The sequence below is a fragment of the Salmo trutta genome, chromosome 6 (assembly GCF_901001165.1).
Source record: "Salmo trutta chromosome 6, fSalTru1.1, whole genome shotgun sequence".
NCBI lineage: Eukaryota > Metazoa > Chordata > Actinopteri > Salmoniformes > Salmonidae > Salmo > Salmo trutta.
The window spans coordinates 27,876,111-27,903,768 of NC_042962.1; the positions used below are offsets into that span (position 1 = coordinate 27,876,111).

Consider the following 27,658-nt stretch of genomic DNA (forward strand, 5'->3'; position numbering starts at 1 on the left):
GAAAATGAAGAGTGAAGACAAGTTGAAGGAAAACAGGGCTGATGAAAGACAGGAGCAGGAAGGGAAAAGGGAGCTCTTTGTGGGGAGATAAGAATGTCCAATATCTAGTTACACTCTGTGTGTGTGTGTGTGTGTGTGTGTGTGTGTGTGTGTGTGTGTGTGTGTGTGTGTGTGTGTGTGTGCGTGTGCGTGTGTGCGTGTGCGTGTGTGCGTGTGTGTTTGTGTGTGTATTTGTGTGCGTGTGTGTGTGTGTTTGTGTGTGTGTGTGTATTTGTGTGTGTATGTGTGTGTGTATTTGTGTGCGTGTGTGTGTGTGAAGGAGTGAGTGAGTGTTCTTCCCTACTCGGGGAGATTCATCCAAACATGGTGTTTATGTTGATATGAAGCAGGACCTGCAGATTATTTGTCCATTCACATGTTGCAACTCTTATACACAGTTCTTACATTTCTAATTCAAGCTACATTGATATGGACAGTGATGTGCTGACTATTTTCCTTCATTGGCTAAATAGCATTAAAGCGACCCCTGTTTATAATGTTTTTATCATCTTTTTTATTATCTTTCATGACATACTTTGGCTTTCTTTCTCATGCATTCACGTTCTCCCTCAGACAGACACGCTCTCCAGACAGTCATAACTTACTCCTATCAATTTGGAATCTCCCAGAACGATCGGAACCAGGCAACAGTGCCAAGTGAAAAATGGCCTAATATCATAAAGGACATTTATCTTTTCTTTCCAGAGAGACCTCCACCCATGGGCTCATCACCAAATCAGAGGCTGCATCTGAAAGGGTTCCCTATTCCCTATATAGTGCACTACTTTTGACCACAGCCCTATGTGCCCTGGTCAAAAGTCGTGCACTACACATGGAGTAGTGTGCCACTTGGGACAGAGCTTTCATACCAAAACAGCGATCAAAATATTGTAGGTAGAAGACAACAGTGAGTAGAAAAACAGATTTCTTGGGTCCAGACTATCAATTTTGGCAAAAACAAGGTTGAAAGGTTTTCATAGATTTTGCACCCTTTGTCTCCTGTACAACCTAAATGGCAACCAAAAGCATTAAAATAAGCTTATCTTTTGCTCCTTCAGCAGAATTAAGGAGTAGGTGGTGTTAATTGAGGCGTCAAAGTGAAGATTTGTAATTTAGGGTGAACAGTGATGTTTTTGCCAGAGTAACACATTAAGCTGATGCTTAAACCTGATTTAAATTGAATTTGGTAATCCAGAGTGTCAGTGACTCTGGCTCACCTGTCTGTGAGGAAAAGCAGCTTCCCCCTACACACACGCACATACGCACACACAAATACACACACGGAGACACACACATTCATGCACGCACTGACGAACACACGCACACAAATCAAATCAAATCAAATTTATTTATATAGCCCTTCGTACATCAGCTGAAATCTCAAAGTGCTGTACAGAAACCCAGCCTAAAACCCCAAACAGCAAGCAGACACAGACACACACAGCGAGACACAGGCACATGCACACATGCATGAATGCATGCACACAGACACACACACACACAAATGCAAGAACACACACCATAATATCCCCATCGTGTCCTTGGACTGACCCATGCACATCGATTTTCTTCTTTTTGAATTAGGTTCAATATTGCCTTCTTTTGAGAACCATTTTAGAAGTTTTCCACGCAGGGGATCTGTATCTCCCAAAATGTATTTTAAAATAACAAGTATACTCAACAAAAATATAAAGGCAACATGTGAAGTGTTGGTCCCGTGTTTCATGAGCTGAAATGAAAGATCCCAGGGACAATAAAAGGCCACACACAACACAATGCCACAGATGTCTCAAGTTTTGAGGCAGCGTGCAATTGGCATGCTGACTGCAGGAATGTCCACCAGAGCTGTTGCCAGAGAATGTAATGGTAATTTCTCTACCATAAGCCGCCTCCAACGTCGTTTTAGAGAATTTGGCAGTACGTCCAACCGGCCTCACAACCGCAGACCACATGGATGGCATTGTGTGGGCGAGCGGTTTGTTGATCTCAATGTTGTGAACAGAGTGCCCCATGGTGGTGGTGGGATTATGGTATGGGCAGGCATAAGCTATGGACAATGAACACAATTGCATTTTATCGATGGCAATTTGAATGCACAGAGATACCGTGACAAGATCCTGAGGCCCATTGTAGTGCCATTTATCCGCCACCATCACCTCATGTTTCAGCATGATAATGCACGGCCCCATGTCGCAAGGATCTGTACACAATTCCTGGAAGCTGAAAATGTCCAAGTTCTTCCATGGCCTGCATACTCACCAGACATGTCACCCATTGAGCATGTTTGGGATGCTCTGGATTGATGTGTACGACAGCGTGTTCTTGCCAATATCCAGCAACTTCACACAGCCATTGAAGAGGAGTGGGACAACATTCCACAGGCCACAATCAACAGCCTGATCAACTCTATGCGAAGGAGATGTGTCACGTTGCATGAGGCAAATGGTGGTCACACCAGATACTGACTGGTTTTCTGATCCACACCCCTAACTTTTTAAGGTATCTCTGACCAACAGATGCATATCTGTATTCCCAGTCATGTGAAATCCATAGATTAGGTCCTAATGAATTTATTTCAGTTGGCTGGTTTCCTTATATGAACTGTATCTCAGTAAAATCTTTGAAATTGTTGCATGTTTTTGTTTAGTATAGAAGCCTATTACACTTGCAAGCAGGCAGTCTTTTGTATTAGAGACCTGCCTACTATACTGGAAGCCTACATACTCTGTCTTTAAAATTATGTAATGCTGTGTGTGTGTGTGTGTGTGTGTGTGTGTGTGTGTGTGTGTGTGTGTACGTGTGTGTGTGTGTGTGTGTGTGTGTGCGATGATGAATTTGGGGATTCTAATTTCTACTGGTGTGTGTGTGTGTGTGTGTGTGTGTGTGTGCGCACATGCGCGCGCATGCATGCGTCCGTGTGTGTGTGCGATGATGAATTTGGGGATTCTAATTTCTACTGGTTTAGTATAAACTACCAATACAAATCCTAAATCTGTTTTGGGAAGTTTGAAACATTAATGAAAGAAAGAAATTGACTCAGCCAGATGCCAAGATCAACCTACTGCTTCCTGGTTTAGAAAAACAGCTGAAGTGGAGAAGATGATGTATATTCTGGTCCAAATCCCAGTCAAACCCATAATGACTATCACATTCTCAGACGTGGCCAAGACTGAGACGGAGAGAATTTGCTGTTATATTTTCTTTTTCTAAACCCAGTATACCTGTTTTTGCTTGCTCTGCATATCCCGCCACTGCAAATGCAAAGGGGTGGGTTTACACACTAGGAAACACCATTTTCAGAATGACAGTCGGCATGAGTCAACTTTATTTTTTTACCTGAGTTGGCATTGTTTTTCCAAAATCACTTCTTTTATAGTATTGTGTCCTCATCTTAGTCAGATCTCTCAACATCCGGTCAGGCCTCGTCAGCTCTGTCATTGGCTGAAAAATAGCACTTATGCACGGAGAACAGAGGTGCATTCAACAAGGGAAATAGTTTGTTAACGTTAGCTGTTAGGCCGTCATTGTAAATAAGAAAGTCAGTTGACTTGCCTAGTTAAATAAAGGTAAAATAATAATGTTGACAAAAAAAAGCTAGCATATTCCATTTGTTTTGGGTTAGCCGCGACCATTCGCTAACGTTAGCTAACAGTCTGAGAAGATAGTGTGTGGCGAATGTGAGTGTCTAAACTGCCGCTAAATACAGTCAAGTGGCCATGTAAACTTTCTATATTTAGTAGGAATAGCCAAGTCGTTTTCAGTTTGAATATTCTCTAAAAAGCCATAGTAATCGTTACAAAAAGTAGCTGTTTGATGTTTCACCGTAACATTTTGGAATGTTCATTAAAGTCGTTCAACTGAAATTGTTACTCTGGCAACATGTTCGCTGCAAACAGAGGCCTTGTTGAACTCTCCTTGTTGAGCTCTCAACTTCACAGACTTGTGAAGTCACTTCCGTTACATATTTTTCCAAAAATGTTATCCTAAAAGGTCAGTGCCCTGACCTGTATACATAAGGCTCGGACATTGTTTTTATCACTGAAAATATTTGTTCAGAGAGTTTAGAGTGAGGAGTGTTCTCTTCAGCTCATCCTTCAACTTGTCCTCACGAATACTAAACTACTAGACTACTCCATAGTAAGTGATCTAATTTGAACCCAATTTTGTCTGTTGTTGATTAGCGTGTGTTCCATTAAGTGGAATTTACTTGGCACGAATCGCAAGCCCAGATGTCTGACAGTCAGATGTCTGCGCTGGATCCCTCGTCTCTAATAGGCTAAACCAAGGTTTTCCGGCGGAGAGCGTGCCACTCTCTAGTCTGGCGTGTGTCCCTTCCAGTCCAACTAGCTGCAGCCGATGGCTCACTGTCATGGCGACTGACAGGCCACTCCCCCGCATCCAGCCATAGATGTGGTAGGCCACCCAGAGAGAACTCCATCAAACTCCATCACCCACGATGCACCAACGCAGACAGGAGATGGCTTCTATTGTTACAGCCCTCAGAATGCAGCCCATGGCTTTCATGGCTGCGCCTGTTTTCTTTTGAATGTTGATCTGTTGATGTTGGACGTTTCTAAGATTTTGGAAGGAAAACATATATTTTGGTTAAATATCATCGTCCATGTGGTTTTCTCTCATTCAAATGTGTCCGTGTGGAATTGTGCTCCTGCTTTCAACTCACAGAAGTTATCCTAATCTCACTTTTTTTTTATCTTTCACTTGTAGTTTTTGTCCAACTGAAAGCTGCCCTTCAAATGGACTGTTTTTTTTGCCTCTTTGGTAACAGTTTAATACCACTAACATTCCATTGAGTGAATCTCCCTTCCTTACTTTAACTTTGAGACTGACACACAACTTCTCTCTGTTTCATGTACTGCCTGTAATGAAGAGACATTTTACTAAGAACGACATGAACCACTTGAGAAGTTATAGATCCAACAAAAAATACAGTCCACACTGGTTTTTAGTTTCACTATGCAAACCTATGCAAACCATCTTAACATAATGTTCTGTAAAAGTTATTATTCCTCTGAATGGCAGAGTTACTTATTACAACCTAACCTAAAACCCCCAAATCAGAGAGTGGCTTCTTCCAGATTGACCAGAAACAATGAAAACCAAACCACGACCAACACCATAGTGAGGGAGTACAGTAACGTAACAGAACATGGGGTCCCATTGGAACGCATGCCTCTGCCTGTGTCTCAAATAGCACCTTATTCCCTATATAATACACTACTTTCGACCAGGCTCAGGCCCTGGTCGAAAGTAGTGCACTATAAAGGGTATAGGGTGCCATTTGGGAGACTTCCAGAAGCAGGAAGTCTTCTCTAATTGGCTCAGTTGTGAGGACATGACTACAGTGACTGGATACTCTATGTCGGAGTACTATAATATTTACTGTAGTGTTTTTGTAGACTGTAGTATTTTCTATAGTGTTTAATTATCTATTTTCCATAATCTGTAGGTAGGACTGAGGACTGAACAGGCAGTTCAGCGCTTCTGCTCTTTTCTATAAGATGAAAGGAATACAATGTATGGTCTATACTTGGCATAAATACTGTAGTATACACTGTACAATAGTAATTACTGTAGTGTTTTTGCTGACTGTAGTGTTTTTGCGGACATTACTGTAGTATTGTCGGGGTAGGTTCCTTGTTCCTTGTCAATCATTGGCTAATTGGTGAAATCAGCAGTCAGACAATAACTTCTTTAAGTAAATCAATCAAACCTTTATTTAATGCAATTGCAGACAGAAGTTGACAATGGAAACACAGCATGTATGTCTCAGAGTAAATTCTGCACCCCACCTAAGGGCGCAGCTGATTTTATACATGTGGTCACTCCCTAGTGGTACGATCACCTACATCAATGTTAGTATACAGCAATATGCTGAGGTTATCCTATGAGGTAACCTAGTACAGTAGCTTCTCTGAATTCATTAGCATTGTCCACTGTCACACAAGATCAAAATGTCAAAACCAGACAGTGGTTACTTCTCTTTATCTAGTTTCGGTCTGACTCAGACCCAGCCTGCAAGCACACTCTTGCAACAGCCAGGGCTTAACCACAAAAACTAATAGAGATGGCTTATGCAACGTATAGTGGCAGAGTTTTTAGACACATAGCAACAGTATCTATTATAAGGCATTTAGCTGCAGCAAAACATATAAATCTTAAAGTCCCCTTAATCAATTATGGGGAGGGCCTTTGGGACCCTAACCCCTTCAGTATTTACTGTAGTGTTTTTGCAGACATTACTCTAGTATTTACTGTAGTGTTTTTGCGATCTATAGTATACTGTAGTATTTACTCTAATATTCTACAGTATACAAAAGAAAATGATATGCTAGACATAATCAAGGGATATTACAATGTGTAGTATAGTATTCGAAAGTATACTACAGTTTACAACAGCATTGTATAGTAAGTACTGTAGTATACTATAGTAGTATTTTTTCATGTGGGAAAGAGGTATGTTAGGTCAGCTCCCCATATGGTCTTGTTTCAGAGCGTTACTGAGCGATGTGACCAAGACAGTGATGAGTTTGGCTGATGTGTGTTAGCCTAGGCAGTAAAAGGGTTGGCCCATTGTGACTCTCTCAACCTGCTTCCTGTGAACTAGCCCAAGAATCTGTTCAACACTTTTATGGCCTCATGGTTCCTCATGGTTTTATCTGGACTCCACATCTGCAACACTGAAGCAGACCTGCTGTGTTTTTAGTCTTACAGAACAAATACGTCAACTGTACAGTACACAGCGCCTGTAAATGATGACATTACATTGTCGGAGCTGTTTTGGTCGGAGTGTAACAAGCTTTTAGCCCCAACAGTGTACTCACTCACTGTGTGCGTGCGTGCGTGTGTGCGCATGTGCGAGTGTGTGTGTGTGACTGGGGTGATTTGAGTAGAACCTCATGGCTCGTTCTGAAGTTAAATCACTCATGGCAGAGGAGCTGTGTTAAGAGTTTATTCTCCACCCATCTCTCTGTACCACTGCGTTTAACACTCACGCACACAAACTCAGTTATACACACCATGCAATCAATGGGTCACGCACATACCTGTCTTAAAATCAAACACTCACACACTTTATCACCTTATAACATAACCAAAGACGTAATGGGTCTTGGGTTTGACTGGGGCACTGTAAGATACTGTTAGCAGTTGTCATGGGTATGTGTCCTAAATGGTCCTGGTCATAAGTACAGTAGTACACTAAATAGGGAATAGGGTGCAGCCATGGTGGAATACAGTAGAGCTTGCTCCATGATAGATACCCAGCTAGCACATTTGGTTCCTTGGAAGTTGTGGGAATATATTTTTTTGGTTTCACATTGGTTGTGGGAACTAAGCCATACGTTTCCTGACCGGTAAAACAGAATGTTTTTTTAAACGTTTAAATGTGAAAATATTTTTAGGTTGCAGGTAGGACTGTGGCGTTCACGAAATTTCGTCAGCCGGTGATTGTCAACAAATAACAATTGGTCTCACGGTAATTGACAGTTAATTAACATAAACACATTTAGCATCTCCTGGCTTCTACACATAGCCTACAAGCCACTGATGCTGACCTTTGGAACAGCTACATTTTAAAAAGTCTAATAAATCCATGTAATATAGCCTACACCTTCACAATAAATCCATTATTAATTTAGACAGGTCTAAAGAAGCATGATATGAAGAAAATGTAGTCTATTTCAGAAGAACAGAATAGTATACTCTGAGTTATCCTTATGTTAGGTCCTAATCTGGCTATGCCAAATGGCTGTGGGCTACGCTAGTTAATTTAGCAGACAGGATTTTCTTAGAATTCCGTGGCATTATTTTATAGTATGAAGAATACAATTGAAAACGATGAATAAAATAGAAAGGATATTTTCTCCGAATGATTTGAGGGAGTGCGTACATGCTATTCTGTGTTGAGCAGTTCACAAAGAAATAGGCATTCCTATATGCTTAATTTAGAGTTTTATTTTACTAAGCAAGTCAGTTAAGAACAAATTCATATTTACAATGACGGCCTAGGAACAGTGGGTTAACTGCCTTGTTCAGGGGCAGAACTACAGATTGTTACCTTGTCAGCTCAGGGATTTGATCTAGCAACCTTTCGGTTACTGGCCCAATGCTCTAACCACTAGGCTACCTGCTGAGTTATTAATGTAACTTTAGTTGTTCTACAAACGTTTGTCTATATTTTTTGATTTTTAATACATTGTAAGGCTGCATGATGCGACTCTAATGATGATTTGAAATGATGATTTGAAAAAAGTAGCTTCAAGGCATTAGCTCTGCTTAGTTTTTTGCGCAGGCTGTACACACTTCATCAGTCACACATTCACAATTTGACAAGCACTTGATAATGCCTATAATTTCAAGGTGGCATCCCCTTTGTGTGGCCGTATTGCACCCTAAAAAAATCCATGCCTTTTGCGGCCAGTGGCCGTGGTGCCCTTCTCGCTGAGTGCTGCTCACGCCATCACGTGATTGGGTCTTTCTCACAGGCTACAAGTGAAGACAGACACATCAGGGACGCAACTGCGCTCATCCTTATCCAATTCCGAGGTGCATATTGAAGATATTGGAAGAACTGTTCCACATTTTCTTTTCGTCAGCTAACAAGATGAGTAGGGCTAACAAACAGCAAAGCACTAGCCTATGTCAATCTACTATCCACCATAGTACAGAAGTAGACCTATTCTGTGTGAGAAATAAATATTCCAAACATTGTCTGGGACAGTTGTGGGATGCGATAGATCCCAAATTGATACAACCACTAGCATCATAAAAACTTTTTTACGCGATGTTGCTGACGCAACATATCAGAACATTTAGCTTCAAATGTTAATGAACTATTAGGCTATTTCTTCACATTATAAGTGCAGCAATGTGCACATGGGAGTAGGCTATAAGCGCAAATGTTCCATTAGCGGAAAACACCATTATCAAAAGTGACTGCAAATGCAATTATGCATGTAATGCTTTTATAATAAAGGTGCATTTTTATGGTAAAAATTTGCTTCCCCAAACTTGAAATTCACGTGCTGCTTATGTATGCCAGTTAGGCTCTACACCCCTTGTAAAGCAGATTAATGTGCTTAATTTTAAGAAGTTATTTTGCCACTTTAGGTCTGATACAAACCTTATTGAAACATATAGGCCTATGGCACTAGCTGTTCTGGGGGGCAATGCCCCTGTGACAACAATTTTGGACCCGCTTGTGGCCCCCCTAAATGTGGAGTATGAAATAATTTTTACATCACAAATTTTTGCTATCGTTCTTTTTTTACATCTGTTATTAGACAGTGGCAACGATGATGATTATGAACATGGTCTTTTGCCTGCTAATGCCTGCAATGCAGTGAAGAAAACGATATGACAACAATTACGTCTAATGTAACTGGCCCCTCTAACAGTACAACTGGCCCCAGCTTGGCCCCCCCAGTTGAAATGGTCTAGAACCGCCACTGGCCTATGGGCTAGGCGACATGAGGTGTGTGGGGAGAGAGTAGCATGCATCTCTTCTTTATGAGGAATGAACTCAGTCTGGATATGCGAGTGTTGTCATGTTGCACAGGGGGGAGTTCATTTGCACTGCTCAATAAGCAGTGGTGTAAAGTACTTAAGTAAAAATACTTTAAAGTACTACTTAAGTAGTTTTTTGGGGTATCTATACTTTACTTTACTATTTATATATATATTTTTGTTTTACTTCACTACATTCCTAAGGAAAATAATGTACTTTTTACTCCATACATTTTCCCTGACACGGAAAAGTAATCATTACATTTTGAATGCTTAGCAGGACAGGAAAACGCACTTATCAAGAGAACATACCTGGTCATCCCTACTCTGGTGGACTCACTAAACATAAATGCGTGTTGGAGTGTGCCCCTGGCTCTCCGTAAATACTTTTTTTTAAATTGTGCCATCTGGTTTAATTAATATAAGGAATTTGAAATGATTTAAACTTTTACTTTTGATACTTAGGTACATTTTAGCAATTACATTTACTTTTGAAACTTATATATATTTAAAACCAAATGCTTTTAGACTTTTACTCAAGTAGTATTTTACTGGGTGACTTTCAATTTTACTTGAGTCATTTTCTATGAAGTTCTCTTTACTTTTACTCAAATATAACAATTGGGTACTTTTTCCACCACTGTCAATAAAGCAGGCTTCACATCCACCGGCATTTTGTTTATGCTGTATTAGAAATTAAACGCAAACTTTTGGACACGGAGCGCATAGCTCAGGCTAACAAGGACTCTGGATACTACCCCGGTTACTGTCGGAGTGGCAGGAAGTTAGGAGAGGAGGAGGGAGAGAAAGAGAAAGGGATAAATAGAGAGAGACAGAGAGAGAGAGCGAAAGAAAGAAAGAAATCACACTGGAAGATGCTATTCCCAGTGTAGCCATTACAGATGGTCTAGCAATGGCAACAAAAGGAACCCGTCAGAAAATGTCATGCCTCAAATACCAGCTCATGGTTTATTTTTCCAGCTGTTTGCATCAGAGGATAAATAACCTCTTGTTTGTTTTCTTTCCTTTCCCCCAAATAGTTAAATTTAACTTGTTTGTTTCTGTTTGACATTCTCCCTCGGCTCTATCGTCACTGGGGGTCTTTGTGGCATCTGGGTTCATTTTGATTGGCACCTAAATGATCCAGTAGGAGATGAGACCCAGGGGGACGGAGACCAATGAGATGAGTCGATTTTTAAAGGGGAGGCTACATAGGCCCAGTTCCAAACATTACAAAAACACTAAGCAGAGCGTAGAGAAATTGCATGCAAGGTTCTGGAACTCAGCGGGATGGTTATGAAAGAAAGGGGAAAGAGAGACACATCTCTGCCAAAATACTGCATTACTGTTGAAAATGCTGACCTTTAGTAAATAACTGATTCTAACTTTCTCTGATGGAGCTTTTTCTCTAGACCTTTTGAGTTGAGTATGCACATATTATATTTAAAAATATACTGTACCAGTCAAACGTTTGGACACACCTACTCATTCAAGGGTTTTTCTTTATTTTTTACTGTTTTCTACATTGTAGAATAATAGTGAAGATATCAAAATCATGAAATAACACATATGGAATCATGTACTAACCATAAAAGTGTTAAAAAAATTGAAATATATTTTATATGGGAGATTCTTCAATGTAGACAACCTTTGCCTTGATGACAGCTTTGCACACTCTTGGCATTCTGTCAACCATTTCAATTAACAGGTGTGCCTTGTTAAAAGTTAATTTGTGGAATTTCTTTCTTTAATGCGTTTGAGCCAATCAGTTGTGTTGTGACAAGGTAGGGTTGGTATAAAGAAGATAGCCCTATTTGGTAAAAGACCAAGTCCATATTATGACAAGAACAGCTCAAATAAGCAAACAGAAACGGCAGTCCATCATTACTTTAAGACATGAAGGTCAGTCAATGCGGAACATTTCAAGAACTTTGAAAGTTTCTTCAAGTGCAGTCGCAAAAACCATCAAGCGCTATGATGAAACTGGCTCTGATGAGGACCGCCACAGGAAAGGAAGACCTAGAGTTACCTCTGCTGCAGAGGATAAGTTCATTAGAGTTACCAGCCTCAGAAATTACAGCCCAAGTAAATGCTTCGCAGAGTTCAAGTAACAGACACATCTCAACATCAACTGTTTAGAGGAGACTGCGTGAATCAGGCCTTCATGGTCGAATTGCTGCAAAGAAACCACAATTAAAGGACAGCAATAAGAAGAAAATACTTTCTTGGGCCAAGAAACACAAGCAATGAACATTACACTGGTGGAAATGTATCCTTTGGTCTGATGAGTCCAAATTTGAGATTTTTATATCCAACCGCCGTGTCTTTGTGAGACGCAGAGTAGGTGAATGGATGATCTCTGCATGTGTGGTTCCCACTGTGAAGCATGGAGGAGGACGTGTGATGGTATGGGGGTGCTTTGCCGTTGACACTGTCAGTGAATTATTTAGAATTCAAGGTAGACTTAGTATTATTATTAATTAGAATTCAAGGCACACAGCATTCTGCAGCAGTGTGCCATCCCATCTGGTTTGTGCTTAGTGGGACTATCATTTGTTTTTCAACAGGACAATGACCCAACACACATCCAGGCTGTGTAAGGGCTATTTGACCAGAAATGATAGTGATGGAGTACTGCATCAGATGACTTGGCCTCCACAATCACCCGATCTCAACCCAATTGAGATGGTTTGTGATGAGTTGGACCGCAGAGTGAAGGAAAAGCAACCAACAGTGCTCAACATATGTAGGAATTCCTTCAAGACTGTTGGAAAAGCATTCCAGGTGAAGCTGGTTAAGAGAATGCCAAGAGTGTGCTAAGCTGTCATCAAGGCAAAGGTGTCTACTTTGAAAAATCTCAAATATAAAATATATTTTGATTTGTTTAACACTTTTTTGGTTACTACATGATTCCATATGCGTTATTTCATAGTTTTGATGTCTTCACTATTATTCTACAATGTACAAAATAGTTAAAGAAAAACCCTTGAATGAGTAGGTGTGTCCAAACTTTTGACTGGTACTGTATATTTTTTAGACCTCCACAGTTTTTTGTAGGCTAAGCCAAGGACTTCTTGACTTATTTTCTGTTGAAATGCATGTCAGGTTTCTGTGCTTCAGTCGATGTTGTATCTGGCTATGTATTGTTATAGTCATCAACACTCCTTCCAGTTCTTTCTGCTAATGGTATTTATTTTCCTTTTTTGGAAAGTATTATATTAAACTCCTGTCACTGATGGTGGTCAGCAACCTTTGGACCACACGCAAATAGGCTACACACCCTCACACACGTGCTCACACACACACACGTGCTCACACACACACACACACACACACACACACACACACACACACACACACACACACACACACACACACACACACACACACACACACACACACACACACACACACACACACACACACACACACACACACACACACACACACTGCGTTGATGGGGTGGGGGGGTTGGCTGCAGCTTAAAACCCTTGTTTTGCTTTGTAACCAAAACCCAAGTCATTCCTTGGGCCTCAAATCACCACGCTAAAAGGGGCCTTTCCACCCCCTCACTCCACACCATTGTTGATGTAGTTTTCTGGAAAGATGGCCTGTTTGTGTAACTGCTGCAAAAAGCTGAGTCTGTACAGACACAGGGAGGGCCTCTGATCGGGGTTGGGGTTGGGAGCTAGTTGGCTAAGCAGGAACACAGCAGATACTGCTGCCTGTCTCCCTGCCTTCCTCCCTGCCTCCCTCCCTATCTGCCTCCCTGCCTGCCTCCCTGCCTTGCTCCCTGCCTCCCTCCCTGCCTCCCTCCCTATCTGCCTCCCTGCCTGCCTCCCTGCCTGCCTCCGTGCCTGCCTGTCTGCCTTAAAGTTGAACCACAACTCATCTGAGAACCATTCTGGAGGTGTTCATTTATTTACCTCTACTGGATCCTTATCCATGGTAAAGAGTGAGGAATTTGGCCACCTTCATATCCACTGTAGAGGCACCATTTATCTTTATCTCATGCTCTATTTCTTTTTTGCAGCCCAGATACACTCCTTTTATCTGTCTGACATTACTCAATAGATCAGAGGGGGTGTCTGGGAGATTTAGAGATTGTTACACCATGTAAAATACGTGTACCCGGCTCCCTTTATGAGTACAGAACCAGGGAAATACCATGGGGAAATATAAGCATGCAGTATGGGAATTTGAATGAATTTGAATGATTGTGAGCAGTGTGTTTTAAATGGTAGTGTTCTACAATTGAGGATTCTCTTAGGTGACCAGTAAAGGCAAGTTATAGACCAGTAGAGACCAGTAGGTAATAGACACCAGTAGAGACCAGTAGGCAGTAAAGACCGGCAGCGACCGGTAAACCAGTATGTGACCAGTAGAGACCAGTAGAGACCAGTAGGCAGTAGAGACCGGTAAACCAGTATGTGACCAGTAGAGACCAGTAGAGACCAGTAGGCAGTAGAGACCGGTAAACCAGTATGTGACCAGTAGAGACCAGTAGAAACCAGTAGAGACCAGTAGAAACCAGTAGAGACCAGTATCTTCGGAGGGTTATTCCCAGAACCCTCTATGAACGATTCCACCAGCCTTATTAGCCTTTAAAATGTAATTATTTATGACAATACAATACATATATCAACATATCTTTCTTTGAGGGCCTAGTTATTTAAGTGATAATGCCAGAGAAGACGGTGTTTGGAGGATATGTTGGCACAGGTGTTGTTAGGCCCCAGACAAAGTCGGCTTCGAGGAAATTATCACTTTTATACAACGGGTTAGCAACATATTCAAATAATGATTTACATCTTTTAATTAAAAACATTATTTTGATGAATTTATTCATACTATTTCATCCTTCCACTAGATATAGTCCCGACACAAATCTAGGGTTGCTATCCAAGCTGGCTGGTCATTCGTTCTATCGTTTCGGTTGCCAGAGAGCGACCCAGTCATTCAGTCTTTTTGTTCTGTATCTATGGACTCTACCCGGTCGTTCGTTCTAAATGTTCCATTGCCAAACTGGCTTATCCCTTGCTTGCTAGCTAGCCAACTACGGCTAACTTGTGTCACATCAAACAGTGCAGCCAGAATAACAACAGTAGCAGCATTTGCATTTGTTTAAGCTGTTTTCTAGTGAAATTGATTTGAAGACATCCATAACAATGAACTAATGAGATGCAATTTTGCCTCATTAAAATTTGCTATCTTGTCAGGATGCTGTTGTTCAAAGGACATACGCTGCCTGCCTGCCTGTCTCGTCCGGACTCCTGACCTGTTAATAACAGCTGGAGATCGAATTTGAATATTGAAACAATGTTGTAAATGTCGGAGACAAAGACAGCAAGGTTTATACAAATCTCTGCTGTTGAAAATGAAATGCTAGTCTAAAAGAAATGTGAAGTAATGTCTAGATGCTTTTTATAGTGGAGATCAAGTTCATAAATTGCCTGGCTGGGCTGATGAGACAGTGGATTGCACTGTCAGATGGAACAGATGGAACATCAAAGATTTAGCCGGTGATAACTTGTGGAATAGACACTGGCTGGAATGCGGTTTTAACCAATCAGCATTCATGATTAGACCCACCCATTGTATAAACCCAAACACAATGGTGTTAAGAAACTCTTGGTTTACAGGCCACATCAGACCTGCAAGTAACATTATGTTGGCTTGCAAAGTGGTGTTTAATTCCTATTGGAATCAAACCAGAGTTAAGAGATCCAACAAGTGGGTATTTTTTTAATCACCCACACCTACATTCAGAATTACTGCCAAGGCAAAGAAAATTGAATATTGAGACAACCGAAATTATCTAAACTGGAACAATATCTCAGTAACGGGTGCAATAAGTCCAACTACTAACAGATTGGATTAGTTTAGAAAAATGTATGATATTTATCTCTGTGTAGCTTAAAATGTATCAATCAATCAAAAACACAGATATTAAAACAAACAATTCTGAAAATCACCCTGCAATAGAGCATGCTGGGAAATATGATATATGGTTATATGTTGAACCCTTCTTGCTTTCCAAAGAATCTTTCTTGCCTAGAAAAGAAAAGCGGTTCTTAGGATGTTAAAGGTTCTAGGTAGAACCCTTTGCCTTACAAAAAACCTTTATCCTCCTGAGTGGTGCAGTGGTCTAAGGCACTGCATCTCTAGTGCTAGAGGTGTCACTACAGACCCTGGTTTGATTCCAGGCTGTATCACACCCGGCTGTGATTGGGAGTCCCATAGGGTGGCGCACAATTGGCCCAGCGTTGTCTGGGTAGGCTGTCATTGTAATTAAGAAATTGTTCTTAACTGACTTGCCAGGTTAAATAAAAAATCCTCTAAAAGTGGTTCCTCTGATCAAAATGGTTCTTGGTAGAACCCTATCCCTTTGCAAATAACCTTTTTTTCTAAGAGTATAGAGACCAGTAGGTGACTAGCAGAGACCAGTTGAGACCAGTAGATATGTGATAGAATTACTTTGTGGGTTGGTTGGAGGATCAGTGGTTCCATCTATGTCTGTTGTCATCTACGTGGCAGATCCCTGTCTCAGACTCTCCTAAGCTCTCTGTCACAGTGGCAAACACTTCCTGTCTGGCTCGTCACACTTTACTGTATTGTGACAGGAGTTACTGTCTGTGTTCTCTACTGTCACTACTACATCTGCTCTGCTTTCTCCATGTCTGTCCATGTTTCTCTCGTCCTCTTCTTCTCTCTCTGTTTCTCTGTATCCTCCCCCTCTCTCTCCGTTCGTCTCTATCCCCCCTCTCCACATTTCTCTCCCTGTCCAACGCTTTCTCTCCCCTCATCCTCTGTATCTCAATCTCAGCATCCCCCTTTCCTCTCGCCACCCTCCCTCCATCCCTCTTCACTCATAACCGCTCGCATCACCCCCGCCTGTCTCGTGTGGTGGAGGCGTATGGTTTCCATCACATGTAATACAAGAGATGGAGCCTAAATCAGGCCACACATGCAGCAGAGATGGTGTCAGTTTCCTGGGGCCCCCAAGAACGATTGCATGAACTTAGAGCCCTCTGGCCCGCTTGGTTTCTCCACTCGCTATGTATTACGTCATTCACAGGTAGAAACTAAGTGAACACAGGGGACATGTTTTGGATTCTATTCAATCCAAGCTGTTAAACAGTCAGTTATTAGGCAGGCTGTACTGCCAGGACCAGAGCTGGACTGACTTGATGTTTGAGCACATTTAGCTTATTTAGCTTGGAGGCCCAGTTTGGAGCCTGTGCGTAAAGTTGAACAAGCCCTAAGCCACGGTGGCTGACCTCCACCCTCCCCACTGAGCAGAATCCTGGTAATGGGAAGCAGAGCTGGGTCTCTGCTGTACCAACCACAGTGATACCTCCTAGTCAGTCACACACAAATACATTGGCTTTATGCATTGTCATTTAATAACAGGATTTAACATTGGTGTAAGTAGGGCTGTTACAGTGACCGTATTACCACCACACCGGCGGTCACGAGTCATGCCAGCAGATAAATTCCATGTGACCGTTTAGTCACGGTAATTAGGCTTCTCCAAGCTCTGATGCTGCTGATGGTCATTAGTAGCCTACCAAACTTACTTACTGCCTGGTACTCAGCACTCTATTGTCCCTCTAATCACTCTGACATCAATGCAAATGTAATCGAAAATGTAATCAAACACTTCACGAGAGCCTGTGAGTTCATGTTGCACAACATTTCTATAGACTATGCAATTGCGTGAGAACACAAGAGTTTTGATGGGAATTATCTAGTGTAAATGGCCTCTATTAAAAAGAGGAGGATCCCATCAGCTTTCTATAGGCTAGGTCTACTATATTTATTTCTCAACTTTCCTAATAATAAACACATTGCTTATCTTTACAACAGGAGTATAGCCTACCTGGCTGGCATGAAAACGAACCATGGAAAAAGCATCCTCCATTATCTATTTAAGTGCATAGATTACATGTATTTTTTTCCCCCTCCCAAGTTTTGAGACAGGTGCATGATAGTGGTCCATTCTAAATCAAAACAAATGTCACACATATATTATTTAGTATGTCTAAAGACGAGATTAAATCAAGAATAGTATGATGGGTGACAATATTAGCCTATCACTTGACTATGCTTGGAATATTAATTTCTCACACAGAATAGAATAGGTCACCTTTTGTACTATGGTAGAGAGTAGATTGACATAGGCTGGTGCTTTTGCTGTTCGTTAGGCCTACTCATCTTGTTGGCTGACTATCTTGTTGGATGACGAAATATAAATGTGGACAGTTCTTCCAACACCTTCAATATGCGCATAGGAATTTGAAAGGACGCTTGCAGTTGCGTCCCCGATTTGTATGTCTTCATTAGTAGCCTTTGAAAAAGACCCGATCATGTAGATATCTGAGAGAGCCATGTGAGTGAGGGGCGCTTCAGAGCACGCGGCCAGGAGAAGGGAATTATGATTATTATTATATTATATATGAAGCTGGGAAATTTGAGGCTGTCACTGGTGTAGAGAGGAGTAGGCAGGAGGCAGTCGCAGGTTTAGAACTACTGTATTTATTTAAGCACCATAGATCAAAGTGGGACGAAACCCAAAAGATATTGTGCTCAAAATATATCTTCATAAACAAAAAGGCACAGGATGAACCCAAAGTGCAAAATATAAAGTACTCAGGAAATAGTAGGCAAGATTCCTGTCATGAAAACAAGTAATATTTTCAAAGACCGACAAAGACAAATGGCAGAGGGAGTATATATACAGTGATAGAGTGGGGATTGGAACCAGGTGTGTGTAATGATGACGAGACAAGTCCGGGGTTGATGCGTGAAGGGCATTTGCCAGCAGTAGGCTCAGGAGCAGCTAGAAGGCCGGCGACGCTGAATGCCTGAGCTGGACAGGAGGGGAAGCCAAAGTGAAGGCTGGTGTGACAGAGTCATTATCAAGTGCTTGTCAAATTGTGAATGAGAGACTGATGAAGTGTGTGCAGCCATGAGACTTTTTTCAAATCATCATTAGATTCGCATCATACAGCCTTAGAATGTATTAACAATCAAAACATATATCCCAACATTTGTGTCACAAATAAGTTGCATAAATAACTCTAAATTAAGCATACAGGAGGACCTGTTTCTTTGTTAACTGCTCAACACCGAATAGTCGCATTTGCGCACTCCCTCAAATCGTTTGGAGAAAATATGTTCAATTGTATTCTTCATACTATAAAATAATATAAAATAATGCCACGGAATTCTATCCAAATCGTGTCTGCTAAATGAACTAGTGTAGCCCACAGCCATATGGCATAGCTAGATCAGGGCCTAGCATAAGGACAACTCAGAGTATGCTATTCTGTTAATCTGAAATAGACTACATTTTCTACATATCGTGTTTCTTTAGACCTGTCTAAAATAAATAATGGATTTATTGTGAAGGTGTAGGCTATATTAAGGCGCACAATATGGCGCCCAGCGTCGTCCGGGTTTGGCCGGGGTAGGCCATCATTGTAAATAAGAATTTGTTCTTAACTGACTTGCCTCGTTAAATATAAAAAAGATTTAAAAAATTAAATGGATTTATTAGACTTTTTAAAATTAAGATTTTCCTAAGGTCTGCATCAGTGGCTTGTGTGGAAGCCAGGAGATGCTGAATGTGTTTATGTTAATTAAGGGACAATTATTGTGAGACAGGCAGTTATTTGCTTGACAATTACCGGCTGACAAAATGTTATGACCGCCACAGCCTTAGGTATATTTCTCAACTTTCCTAATGTGTTTATTCATGCATATTCATTCACACACAGAGACATAGGCGTAAGCACACACACACAGACACGCACGCACACACACACACACACACACACACACACACACACACACACACACACGCACACACACACACACACACACGCACACACGCACACACGCACACACACACACACACACACACACTTTGTCTCGTACTTTGTACTACTTTATGCCATTGAAGAAGTCAGAGCTGCATATGAGTCATTCATTGAGCCTTCCTCCCCCTCCAAATTGTAAAAAGAGCTTTTGGCTTGGTTTACAGTATATCAAACGATCTTATTAAACTTCTCATTTCTATTTGGAGTAAAGAGCCACAGATGGGCTGCAGGAAAAGTCCAGAATTTAGCATGATTTACAAAACAAATGTACCATTCCACCCGTATTGTCCTGCATTTTAACGACATCGTTTTGGTCTTTTCGCACAACAAGGTTATCCGTGACGGTCCATTGTCTTTATGTGCTCTCACCAGGAGTCTATCTAACTAGTTTATTTCTCAACCATCTCAACCATCCGGGATGCCAGAGGTTCACTTTCACATAGGAATGCGATGATTGCCCTCTTGGAGCTGATTTTGTGCTGATTCCTGGAAAGGGTTGCGTGTGTGTTAGGCAGGGCACAGTTCCAGATCACTCTTAGAGTGACCTCCTCTCACTGACCTCCGCTCCTCATCGGTTAATATAGCTTTCTCCTCATATTTACTGTAAGTCAACTCTGTCTTCTAATGAGCAAGGCTGTACGTTTCTGCTAGACCATTTGCCCCAAGGACGTCCCGCTTGACATTCTGGCCAATAATTAAAAGGGCAATCCGGGATTGGTACATCCATTGGCCACTTGAGCAGTTTTATGTTTTTCTAATCCCAGAGTGACCCTTTAATGGTCGATTTGTAGAAGAGAACAAGTTGATGAGGCTTGGTGAGGATACGGTTCCAGTAAACTGACCAAACGTTAGTCAAAGGCAAAGCTCTGGGACATAACAGCATCCTCCGATGTGAACAAGGTAGACATTGTCAGGATGTCAGAACTCAATAACATTAGAAGAACAATAGCGTACACTGTTCATCCCAAACAGCACTTAGTTTGGAAAAGAGATTGGTGTTCTTTACTTGTTATGGAAAAACTTCTTAGTGTTTGAAGCAGCATTGTGTTTTGCTGTGAGCAATAAAAGTGTTTTTGTCAGTCTGTGGTCTCAGTATGGTCTCAGTATGGTCTCAGTATGGTCTCAGTATCCTGGATGTTGGTTGTTTTGTGGTCGTGGTCGGCAAGGCTAACCTAGGTTTGACCGTGCAGCTGTGGGAAGTGATGACGAACCACTGTCCAATTGAATGAGTAGCAGCCAGTCTGAAGTAACCATGAAACTCCACAGATAGACAACACATTGTTGTTAAACTGTGAAGAAGGAAGCATCGCATTCATGCTTGTCTCCATTTCTCTGGAGTCTGCGTCAGATCCTTCCTCAAAAAATGTGTATAGTCACAGACCAGCCTGTGAATGATTTTCACTGTAGCTTACAGTCACTTCGTGGAGTCTTTCGTTGACAGATTTTGGCCGGAGTAAAACCTCTCGCTTTGCCTCTTCCTCTCTGGTAAATTCAAAACTCAATGTTTAAATGGCATCAGCTATCAGTGGTTCTCTCCTCTATGTTGCGGTCTGTTTTGTGGATTTGGTTTGGTGATCTGATATGAGAACAGGCAGTTTATGTTTCACATTTTGTTTGAATTGTCCAATGTACATCTGTCAGATGACTACTTGGCTTCTAACATTCAACAAGGGAATCTGTGGGCCTTGTATCCCAGGTGCCTATGGTATGAACATAAAGATGCTTTCCCAGTGAGTGACAATGTTTATTGACCTAACTTTGATGTGACGCAGTCAGGAGTCCAGCATCTATACGGTGTCCCAAATAGCATCCTATTCCCTATATAGTGCACTAATTTTGACCAGGGCAAATGGCACTCTTCTCCCTATATAGTGCACTACTTTTGACCAAAGGGAATAAGGTGCCATTTAGGACATAGCCTGTGTCTGTTGTCAGACTGAAGGGCCCATCCAGGAAGTCACCCACTGGGCGACAAACAACCAAGCCATGACCTTTGGATCACGACCTTGGACTGAGAGTGTCACTGGGATCTCACTGGGGTGCAGAAAAACACAAGAGTCCAACAGAACACAGCTGCTTCATCTGATACCTCCAGCCCCCTTCTCTCTAAATCTGACCATCGATTGGAAAGAGTAGGGATGGAATGAGCTGGAAAATGGAGGGGGTTGCAGGTTGCTTTGTTGTTGTGGTGGCCATGTTTGTGTTTTGACAGCTGTCCTCCATGTTGAATACTTGGACAGCTAATCCTGGGAGCTCAGTTGATCCTGTCAACATTGTCTAACGACGAAAAAGTTGGAACGCCTTGTCTGTGTATTGTAAAAATTCATTTTCTAGTGTTTTGATTTACTTTCAGAGCAATGGATTTATAAGAACTCTGTCAACATATTTAGATAGCACTGCTGTTTCTGGCGCAAGCCTTTTTGATTACTTTGAAGTGGTGTTCTCATGTGCTTGTTTAGCAGTGGAAGCCGGCATTGGGTTTGTACTCCAAACACACGTCAGTCGTTATTAATGTTCGGAAGCTTTGATATCCATTTTGTTTAGCCCTGACGGCTGCATACTCAATGACCATTGCCATGATCTACAATGATCTATGCATAGAGGCAAACCACAGATTGAAGCGGATCTTTGTCACTGACCAAGACATTTGCCAGCTGCTATTGGACCTGTCTGACGTGATTCTGTATAACTGACTGCACACACAGAACTGGCACAGTGATTGTAAGAGATATTCTTGGCAGGCGCTAGTCCTTGTTAAGAGATTTTAAGGGGGCCACCGAGGGGCCAGTTATAGATGGGTGCATCATAAGCCATGTGAGGATGCCATTTGTGACTCACAGAGAGCTGGACAAGGTACCTCAGCTCCAAAAGGAAACATATATGATGTCAGGATAGCAAGGTGTACAGGTGCTATCATTCATCTCTCTCTCTCGCGCTCTCTCGCTCTCTCATTTCTGTCTCATTCTCTTTATTTCTCTCTGTCTTTTTCCTCTCTCTTCTTTCTTGCTGCTTCCCAACTGTTATCGCCCTTTGTCCGTCTCTTTTTCTCTCTACACAGCAAAAAGTCCAGTGTTGAATTAACTCCCACAGAGTTGATTTCAACACTTTTTGAGGGTTTATATAGGTCCACACTCTCCAGAGTTAAATTAACACTTTCAAAATAGTTAAACATTTAACACTCTGCCAGAGTTCCTTCTTTAACTCGCAAAACAGAGTTAAAGTAACACTGCTCCGAGTTAATTTTTATTAACTATTTGGGTAGTGTTCATTTTTATTAACTATTTGGGTAGTGTTAATTTCACTCCCTAAAGTGTCAATTATCTACACTGAAAAAATGTTAAAATGAATTGTTAATTTATTCAATATTATTTAATTAAATATATACTTATAATAATAATAATAATAATAATGAATCACAATAAACAATCATTGTCAAAAACATTTATTTGTGCCTTCTCCCTTGCAGTCAGTTGAATTAAAACATTGTGAATGAAGGTAATGTACATACTTTCATCTGAAACATTGTATGAGCTTTGAATATCAAACGGTTTATGAAATTTAAGCTCAGACATTTTTAGTAGACATCTTTCCACACTTCGTAATACTCTGAATGCATGATGATGGTCATCAAAATTCTCTGTAAATAGCTTGTTTGTCAAAAAAAAAAAAAAGATCTTCAACCAAAAGTACATCACTTATTTGACAAAAGACTGGCATGTCTTCTTCCGTTGCACTGCAAATAACTAGTCCAGCTTTATATTCTACACCATCAACTTTAACCCAACTAGTTGAGAAAACATCTTTTGACAAGATCGTTTCAAGCATTTCATTGTTGACGACATTCTCATCTCTGAAGAGAAAAGATTTAATTGGCCCATACTCATTTTGGTTGAGGGTGAAGGTTTCCCAGTGATAAGCAATGGCCATCTGATGCTTTTTAGCAAGCGATTTGGTTATGTTTTTGAAATTTTTAAAACAATCTTTAAACAGCTTGTGTTTGGCCTCAAACCTCATACACCACGTATATAATAAGGGGCCAATTTTCCTTATAGAAGATGGGTAATGGATCATAGAAACTTGATACCTAAGCATCATTTTATGTGGATACAAGTGCTTAAATAGTTTGTGGTGGTCAACAATCAAATGCTTTAAATATATTGTCATACCTAGAGTGAGAGAAGGTGAAAAAACTATGTTCATTATTTGAAGTAACAACAGTAACAAATTCCAGTTTTTGTTTCCTGCAGGAATAATGTCAAACAGTGGGATGTTTTTCACAAGACAATGTCTGAATAGAATTCAAACCAATGCCATTGCCAAAACTCTCCAAAATAATCTTTGTAGGAAGATTTTTTCATTCTAAAAATCCATAATCAAAACAATAAATCCTGGAAAGCAAGTCCTGTTCTGACATAGTGTTGCGTGAGATATCCAAAAAGCAATTTGATCTCATACTGAAACACACCCTCAAGAAGATCATGCATGATATCAAATGAATAGTTATTACAAACATGGAAATACTTCAATGAATTAAACGGTTTGCCTTAAATGGGATGAGACGCTTATCCATTGTGATGTAGAAGCTCTCAATCTTGCTCTTCTGACGCCCAACAGCGAGGAGGTACGGCTGCCGATCCTGCTGGTTGCGGAGATGCTCCTCCAAACTGCAGCATGACTAGGGTTGAGATCAGAAAACTGAAAATTAGACAAGAATAATGTGCAGCCAGAGAAAACTACATTATAGAAGTGATTATTCAAACAGCTTTCATTGGCTAGTGCAAGATGGGAATGAAGACTTAATTACAATTCCATCCACTTTTTAACAACCCTCATTTACATATGTGGCTAAGAAGGTGACGTGACAAATTATTATAATCACGTTAATAATATAATTACCTTATGAAAGACAACAAGTCTCAACTGCATCACATGCACTAATTTTTGGAGACTTCAGTCCCCCTGGAGGTGGTGGAAGGAGATGTAACAGCAACAACAGGGAAGCCATTTCTTGGTCGTAGGCTGAGGACAAAGAGTCACAAGAATTAACTGAAAACTCTTCAAATGTAATACTTTTAAAGTTTGAATGAGAACAGGGAGGCATTATGAGAACGTTTTAAACAGTCATCCATCTATTAGTCACATTTATCCCAAAAATCAGATCAACGTTCAGAGATACACAGAATAAACAAATGAAATATTATTGCAGTTATAATTTAACTGCAATTATAGCAAATTTATTAAAATAAAATAAAAACTCACTTGTTGGCTCATCAAGATCACTTCCTGGGGGACTTTCTGCTGACTGCACCAAGCGACGCAACTCTGGTGTTGAGGTGAGCCGCTTAGCCTCTTTTATGACATTTGGCTTGAAGAACAAATCCCATTTCTGAAGAAGCCTGGAGGATGTGTCGCCATCAAATAGGAGAGTGAAGTCTTGGTCCACCTTTAAGAAAGAAGATATTCATCTACTACTACTTCAGGAAATACTTTCAAATTTCAAGCCATTCTAAACATCTCATCCCAAACTTACCAATCCTTTTGTATCCAGGAATCTTGGGAAGCTGGCGAGGATATCAACACTTCTGCCTGGGTCATTAACGAGCTTCTGACGGTGCTGAAAGGTCTCTCTCATCTTCTGGAAAAATCAGGGAATTGTCTGTGGTATGGTTGAGCAAAGACATGGCCTCTTGGCAAGCATCACCATCAAGCTGCCTTTCAACATTAACAGTCCTTTGGAAATTTGGGCCCCCTGGAGAAAAGTCAATTGGGCTATTTGGTAGCAGTGCAGATCCTCGACGAATCTTCCTCTGGACTGTTTTCAGACGCCAGAAATGTATCCTGTGCTGCTTGCAGCATCATAGAAGTGTTCCTGAAATGGAAAAAAAGAAAATAAATGCGTTGTCATACCAGGCTCATGAGAAATCTCACGGAATTCAAATATCAATGTCATCCACAGTTTTGTGTCACAACATGACATGAAAGAGTTAACAATAATAATGCCTATTACATAGCCCTTCTTGGAATATGGATCCTTGAGGGAAGGGAACAACATCACTATCCCACGCGCATAATCTTCTCTGATTGCTTTAGTGGGGCGGTGCCTGAGAGGAGATATTAAATTAGTACATTTATGCAATGGCCATGCAGTTATCTGGTACAAATAAAAACTATGTGAAACAAACATACCCATGATTGTCAATCATGTAAGCCACCAGGATGTTAACCATTTTTCTTCTTGCAGCATCTGTTAGGGTTTCTGTTGTTTGGTACTCCTGTAGTACTTCTTCACCCCCAGACTTGCCTCTTAGCACAGCTTCAATCAACTAATACAAAACAAAAACATTACAATACAAAACATGGTGATAAATAGCTTTTCTAGAGACTCAGAGTGAAAAAATGTGAAAGCTTTAAGAAACCTGTTCAGCAGACACAGCATCATGTGTATCCTCAATTCTTTGTCTCTTGCTAGGGACATCATCTAGGATTATAGTTGATGCACTTGAGCTGAAGCTTGAGTCAGACGTCTCAGAAGCAGAAGACAAGGAGAAATCAGAGAATTCTAAAGGAATAGAAAAAATGCAAATAATTATATTATGTAAGGTGTAAAGTTCTTTATTATACCTGCCTTGATATCTCACCCTGATCTGAGAATAGTGTCAGCACCACATTGCCTTGTCCAACGAGGTCGCTGAATATTTCTGCATCAACTTCTGTCCCTGTTGCATCCTTGTATATAACTTTTGCATCAGGTGGCAGGCAAAATCTCTCCATGACTGGAAAAGATAGTAAGGTCAAACTGAATGTGCCTTTGAAGTCAGCACTGTTTCTTGCCTCACAGCCAATAACTCTTCACGTTGAATACACACTGTATAACCCTTAAATATACCTAGAGCATTTTCCCTCACATAACCCATTCCCTCTTAAGTCCAAATTGATGATTGGCTTTTTTTCGTGACTGTTTTGGTGTATATTAATACTTTACACTCTATGATGCACACATTACAGAACTGAAAATGATTAGCAATTTAACCCCATTTACCGTATAAAAGAGTCTGATAAAGGCATGTAAAGAAAATCAGAATCGACAACATTAAGGAGCTTGCACAACGAGTTTTTAAAGCCATGCTAACCGTTTTCATGGAATTGCATAAAGTCAAACCGTCCTTCATCCTCATCCAGCTTCACATATTTCTGCTGTTGGCTGTCCTTCACCTGGACCAGCATTTTGACTGAGACATGCAAGGAAGTTTGACAAAGTAAATAAACATTTAAAGGAAGAACGATAAAGATTAAAGCTAAGTCGACAGTGTTACACCATTTTTGGTGACCCATCAGATTCTGTGACCTGCACTGTTGGAAAAAGTACTAATTTTCAGAAAATCGCGCTGTGACTGAGATATTAAAATGCTGCTTATGCATTGACTCATCAGTATTTAATGAAGCACTTAAATGTTTAATAAATGTTTAATATCAGTCACAGCCCGATTTTCTGCTAATTTTGTACTTTAGCTTTAACTTAGTAATTTCAGTACAATTAACTGGTGAAGGGGGGGAAAAGACGTTAGCTCCTGCCTCAAACAAGATTTTATACAGTAAAAAAACATAACGCTTTGTTTTTCCTTTCAATAAATCATCATTGATAAAGTTGGAGACGGTTTAAGTAACAAACTGTTAGCTAGCTTACCATACACTTCTAGCTAGCTAATCACCAGGACAAATTTGCTGCTCAGACCTGGCAACAAACACGGTTTTGTTAGGCATATATTCTCTGTAGATGTTTCATTGTTCATACTGAAATTCTCAGCATCAATTTATAATTGTTTCAGTAAGTTTGAGTTAATTGCACTTACCGTGTAGTACTGCATGGGAGGGAGAAAATGGCGCCGACTTGTCTCCTCTGTCTCCAACCGACGAAGTGAAATGCATGGGCGGAGCTTAATTACATCTCTGCGGAGTTGGGTTAACACTGACCGGATCAACTCTGTCAAATAACTCTAACACTGAACACCATTTAAATCAGAATGTGTTAAAATTACACTCTGGGAGTGAAAATCAACTCGGAAATGTTTAACCCTGAAATTTCAACACTCCAATTTTTGCTGTGTACTCTCCTTCTTTGACTTTCTCTTGATTAATTACCTTCTTTAGCTGTAATTACAGTGCATTCAGAAAGTATTCAGACCCTTTTAATTTTTCCACATTTGTTATGA

General features: G+C 40.7%; 1 protein-coding gene and 1 long non-coding RNA gene across 11 annotated transcripts in view; one reads left to right on the plus strand and one right to left on the minus strand.

Moving 5' to 3' along the window:
- The window catches only part of LOC115195794 (collectin-12), a 66,187-nt gene that overhangs the window by 16,397 nt on the left and 22,132 nt on the right, over nt 1-27,658 (plus strand). The gene's annotated exons all lie outside the window — the stretch shown is intronic.
- LOC115195798 (uncharacterized) lies at nt 22,875-27,436 on the minus strand. Of its 9 annotated transcripts, XR_003878750.1 has the most exons (9): nt 27,299-27,434; nt 27,133-27,180; nt 25,865-26,677; nt 25,635-25,771; nt 25,456-25,549; nt 24,979-25,317; nt 24,708-24,891; nt 24,345-24,467; nt 22,875-24,123 (listed from the first exon to the last, which is right to left on the minus strand). It is a non-coding gene; the product is annotated as an uncharacterized LOC115195798 (long non-coding RNA). The 9 variants fall into 9 exon arrangements; XR_003878748.1 differs by having other exon boundaries at nt 25,865-27,180; nt 27,299-27,436; XR_003878745.1 differs by having other exon boundaries at nt 27,133-27,434.